The following is a 5,955-nucleotide window of genomic DNA, read 5'->3' on the forward strand; positions in this document are numbered from 1 at the left end:
AAGAAGAAGCTAAGAGAAGCTAAAGCACAAAAATCCAGAGAAAACCTTACAGAGAATCTTGAAAAAGAAAGAGACATGGCCGAACCCAATAACAATGGTGGAGGGGCAAGGAGGATGCTTGGTGATTATACTACACCTACTTCCAACTTTTATGGAAGAAGCATCTCAATCCCTGCCATTGGAGCAAACAATTTTGAGCTGAAGCCTCAACCAGTTACTCTGATGCAACAGAACTGTAAGTTCCATGGACTTCCATCAGAAGATCCCTATCAGTTTTTAACTGAATTCTTGCAGATCTGTGATACTGTTAAGACTAATAGAGTAGATCCTGAAGTCTACAGGCTTATGCTTTTCCCTTTTGTTGTAGAGACAGAGCCAGAACATGGTTGGACTCACAACCTAAAGATAGTCTGGACTCCTGGGATAAACTGGTCACGACCTTCTTGGCTAAGTTCTTTCCTCCTCAAAAGCTGAGCAAGCTTAGAGTGGATGTTCAGACCTTCAAGCAAAAAGATGGTGAATCCCTCTATGAAGCTTGGGAAAGATACAAGCAGTTGACCAAAAAGTGTCCTTCTGACATGCTTTTAGAGTGGACCATTTTGGATATATTCTATGATGGTATATTTGAGTTCTCTAAGATGTCACTGGACCATTCTGTAGGTGGATCCATTCACCTAAAGAAAACGCCTACAGAAGCTCAAGAACTCATTGACATGGTTACAAATAACCAGTTCATGTACACTTCTGAAAGGAATCCTGTGAATAATGGGACGCTTCAGAGGAAGGGAGTTCTTGAAATTGATGCTCTGGCATCCAACAGTACTAAAGAGGCATCTTCTGAAGAAGAAGCTTATGATCCTAAGAACCCTGCAATAGCAGAGGTGAATTACATGGGTGAACCTTATGGAAACACCTATAATTTCTCATGGAGAAATCATCTAAATTTCTCATAGAAGGATCAACAAAAGCCTCAACAAGGCTTTAATAATGGTGGAAGAAACAGGTTTAGCAATAGCAAGCCTTTTCCATCATCTTCTCAACAACAGACAGAGAATTCTAAGCAGAGCCCCTCTAGCTTAGTAAACATAGTCTTTGATCTATCTAAGGCCACTTTAAGTTTCATGAGTGAAACAAGGTCCTCCATTAGAAATTTGGAGGCACAAGTGGGCCAGCTGAATAAGAAAATCACTGAAAATCTCCCTAGTACTCTCCCAAGCAATACAGAAGAGAATCCAAAAAGAGAGTGCAATGCCATTGATATTATCAAAATGGACGAATCCAAAGAGGAAGAGGAGGCCGTGAATTCCAATAAGGAAGACCTCATGGGACTTCTTCTAGATAGAAAGGAGTTCCCTATTGAGGACCTAAAGGAATCTGAGGCTCATATAGAGACCATAGAGATTCCATTAAACTTCCTTCTGCCATTCATGAGTTCTGAGAACTATTCTTCTTCTGAAGAGGATGAAGATGTAACTGAAGAGCAAGTTGCTCAATATCTAGGAGCCATCATGAAGCTGATGCCAAGTTATTTGGTAATGAGACTTGGAAAGGTGAACCTCCCTTGCTCATTAGTGAACTAGATACATGGGTTCAGCAAACTCTACCTCAAAAGAAACAAGATCCTGGTAAATTTTTAATATCCTGTACCATAGGCGCCATGACCTTTGAAAAGGCTCTGTGTGACCTGGGGTCAGGTATAAATCTTATGTCACTCTCTGTAATGGAGAAGCTGGGGATCTTTGAGGTACAAGCTACAAGAATCTCATTAGAGATGGCAGACAAGTCAATAAAACAAGCTTATGGATTGGTAGAGGACATGTTGGTAAAGGTTAAAGACCTTTACATCCCTGCTGATTTCATAATCTTAGACACTGGGAAGGAGGAGAATGAATCCATCATTCTTGGAAGACCCTTCCTAGCCACAGCAGAAGCTGTGATTGATGTTGACAGAGGTGAACTAGTCCTTCAATTGAATGGGTACTACCTTGTGTTTAAAGCTCAAGGTTATCCTTCTGTAAACATGGAGAGGAAGCATGAAAAGCTTCTCTCAATACAGAGTCAAACAAAGCCCCCACAATCAAACTCTAAATTTGGTGTTGGGAGGCCACAACCAAACTCTAAGTTTGGTGTTGAACCCCTACATTCAAACTCTAAGTTTGGTGTTGGGAGGTTCCAACAATGCTCTGAACATCTGTGAAGCTCCATGAGAGCTCACTGTCAAGCTATTGACATTAAAGAAGCGCTTATTGGGAGGCAATCTAATTTTTATTTATCTATATTTCTATTCTTTTTATGTTTTATTAGGTTTATGATCATGTGGAGTCACAAAACAATTGCAAAAATTAAAAACAAAATCAAAAACAGTAGAAGAAAAAGCACACCCTGAACGAAGAGCTTACTGGCGTTTAAACGCCAGTAAGGAGCATTTGGCTGGCGTTTAACGCCAGAACAGAGCATGAAGCTGGCGTTGAACGCCAGAAACAAGCAGCAGTTTGGCGTTCAAACACCAGGATTGCACCCTGGGGAAAGCTGGCGTTAAACGCCAGAAACAAGCAGCAAAGTGGCGTTTAACTCCAGAAACAAGCTACATCTGGGCGTTTAACGCCAGAAACAAGCATCAGTCTAGCGTTAAATGCCAGGATTGTATACAGAGGGCATTTTACATGCCTAAAGGGTGCAGGGATGAGAAATCCTTGACACCTCAGGATCTGTGGACCCCACAGGATCACCTCAGGATCTGTGGACCCCACAAGATCTTCCCTCTTCCCCATCACCTCTTCACCACTCACATCCATCCACTCTTCCCCATAAACCCCACCTACCTTCAAATTCAAAATCTCTTTCCCACCCAAACCCACCCTAAATGACCAAACCCTAACCCCTCTCCCTCCACTATATAAACCCCTCTATCCTTCTTCATTTTCACACATCACTACCCTCTCTTATCTCCCTTGGCCAAATACACATCTCTCTCCCTCTCCTATATTTCTTCTTCTTCTTCATATATTCTTTCTTCTTTTGCTCGAGGACGAGCAACATTCTAAGTTTGGTGTGGTAAAAGCATAGCTTTTTTGTTTTTCCATAACCATTGATGGCACCTAAGACTGGAGAAACCTCTATAAAGAGGAAAGGGAAGATAAAAGCTTCTACCTCCGAGTCATGGGAGATGGAGAGATTCATCTCAAAAGCCCATCAAGACCACTTCTATGAAGTTGTGGCCAAGAAGAAGGTGATCCCTGAGGTCCCTTTCATGCTAAAAAAAATGAGTATCCGGAGATCCGACATGAGATCCAAAGAAGAGATTGGGAAGTTCTTACCAACCCCATTCAACAAGTCGGAATCTTAATGGTTCAAGAGTTCTATGCCAATACATGGATCACTAGGAACCATGATCAAAGTATGAACCCGAATCCAAAGAATTATCTTACAATGGTTCGGGGGAAATGCTTAGATTTCAGTCCAAAAAATGTAAGGTTGGCATTCAACTTGCCTATAATGCAAGATGACGCATGCCCCTACATTAGAAGGGTCAACTTTGATCAAAGGTTGGACCAAGTCCTCATGCACATATGTATGGAAGGAGCTCAATGGAAAAGAGACTCAAAAGGCAAGCTGGGTCAATTAAGAAGACTGGACCTTAAGCCTGTAGCTAGAGGTTGGTTGGAGTTCATCCAACGCTCCATCATCCCCACCAGCAACCGATCCGAAGTAACTGTGGATTGGGTCATCATGATCCATAGCATCATGATTGAAGAGGAAGTAGAAGTTCATGAAGTCATCTCTCTAGAACTCTACAAAGTAGCCGATAAGCCCTCCACCTTGGCAAGGCTAACTTTTTCTCATCTCATTTGCCATCTATGCTACTTAGCTACAGTTGTCATAGAAGGAGACATCCTCATTGAAGAGGACAAACCCATCATTAAGAAAAGGATGGAGCAAACAAAAGAGCCCATTCATGGATATCAAGAGACGCATGAGGAAGCTCATCATCAAGAAATCCCTGAGATGCCTCAAGGGATGCATTTTCCTCCAAACAACTATTGGGAACAACTCAATACTTCTCTAGAAGGATTGAGTCATGACATGAACCAATTAAGGGTGGACAACCAAGAACACTCTATCATTCTCAATGAGATTAGAGAAGATCAAAGAGCTATGAGGGAGGAGCAATAAAGGCAAGGAAGAGACATAGAGGAGCTCAAGAACACCATTGGTCCTTTAAGGAGAAGGCGCCACCATCACTAAGGTGGACTCATTCCTTAACTTCCTTGTTCTTATCTTTCTGTTTTTTCGGTTTTTGAACTTCATGTTTGTCTATGTTTATGTCTTTACTACATGATCATTAGTGTCTAGTAACTATGTCTTAGGGCTATGAATAATTCCATGAATCCTTCACCTTTCTTAAATGAAAAATGTTTTTAATTCAAAAGAACAAGAAGTACATGAGTTTCAAATTCATCCTTGAAATTAGTTTAATTACATTGATGTGTTGACAATACTTTTTATTTTCTGAATGAATGCTTGAACAGTAAATATTTTTGATCTTGTTGTTTATGAATGTTAAAATTGTTGGCTCTTGAAAGAAGAATGAAAAAGAGAAATATTATTGATAATCTGAAAAATAAAAAAAAAATTGATTCTTGAAGCAAGAAAAAGTAGTGAAGAACAAAGCTTGCAAAAAAAAAGTGGCAAAAAAAATATAAAAGAAAAAGAAAAAGCAAGCAAAAAAAGCCAATAGCCCTTAAAACCAAAAGACAAGGGTAAAAAGGATGCAAGGCTTTGAGCATCAATGGATAGGAGGGCCCAAGGAAATAACTCCAGGCCTAAGTGGCTAAATCAAGCTATCCCTAACCATGTGCTTGTGGCATGCAGGTCCAAGTAAAAAGCTTGAGACTGAGTGGTTAAAGTCGTGATCCAAAGCAAAAAGAGTGTGCTTAAGAGCTCTGGACACCTCTAACTAGGGACTTCAGCAAAGCTGAGTCACAATCTGAAAAGGTTCACCCAGTCATGTGTCTGTGGCATTTATGTATCCGGTGGTAATACTGGAAAACAAAGTGCTTAAGGCCACGACCAAGACTCATAAAAGTAGCTGTGTTCAAGAATCAAAATACTTAACTAGGAGAATCAATAACACTATCCGAACTCTGAGTTCCTATGGATGCTGTTCCGAGGGTTACCTGAAATTATAGGTCGATGTCGGTTGAGATCTTCTACGTTGGTCGGAGCCGATGTGTCTGGCGGGTATATAGTCGCCGGAGCTTGTGTGTCCGACTTGTGACACTTGAAAGTGCTGCTGATCCTTCGTCCCCGGAGGGTGGGGGGTACCTGCAAGGGACTCCGATGCTTAAGTTAGCAAGGGTATTAAGCAGGTATTGAGTAGAATCAGAGTATGAGTTATACCTGGGTGCTCCAGTGTATTTATAATGGTGAGATGTGGCCTCCTGCGGATAAGATAAGTTAGTTATCTTATCTTTATCTTATCTTTAAGTGAGGTCATCTTTAAGGGAACTGCCTTTATCTCTATGGGCTTGGGCTGCCCTTGAATTTGGGACGTGTTCCTCTATTTGGGCCCCTTGTTTGGGCTTTCCTATGACTTGGCCGAGCTCTTTGAAAAGAGGTCGGGTTGTCCTGACCTGAAGAGGTCAGTCGCTTTGTCTGTAGAACATCCCGGGTCGGACAGCTCGACCCAGGGTATGAACAGTGCCCCTACTTGAGCTCGGTCTTCTTTTTTGAGGCCGAGTCCTTGACTTCGGTCCTTCTTTGGTGAAGCCGAACTCAAGCATTTTGTCGATTCCTTTGTATCAGCTTTGAATGCAGAATGTTTCCTCTAAAAGACACGCGCTTTTACACCGGCGCTTTTTTGGGAACGTGCGAGGGTTTAATGCTTTTAATTTTGAGCATTAATTGCCCCATTTCCCCTAGGCTCTTTACTTTGGATTTTGAAAAACCTGAAAA

The 5,955-nt window shown here is 41.5% G+C and overlaps 1 non-coding gene across 1 annotated transcript; it reads right to left on the minus strand.

The window, feature by feature from the left end:
* Positions 1 to 476: 476 nt before the first annotated feature.
* LOC127740781 (small nucleolar RNA R71) lies at positions 477 to 584 on the minus strand. The gene has a single exon (XR_008001639.1). It is a non-coding gene; the product is annotated as a small nucleolar RNA R71 (small nucleolar RNA).
* Positions 585 to 5,955: the final 5,371 nt, after the last annotated feature.

Source organism: Arachis duranensis, chromosome 7 (genome assembly GCF_000817695.3).
Source record: "Arachis duranensis cultivar V14167 chromosome 7, aradu.V14167.gnm2.J7QH, whole genome shotgun sequence".
NCBI lineage: Eukaryota > Viridiplantae > Streptophyta > Magnoliopsida > Fabales > Fabaceae > Arachis > Arachis duranensis.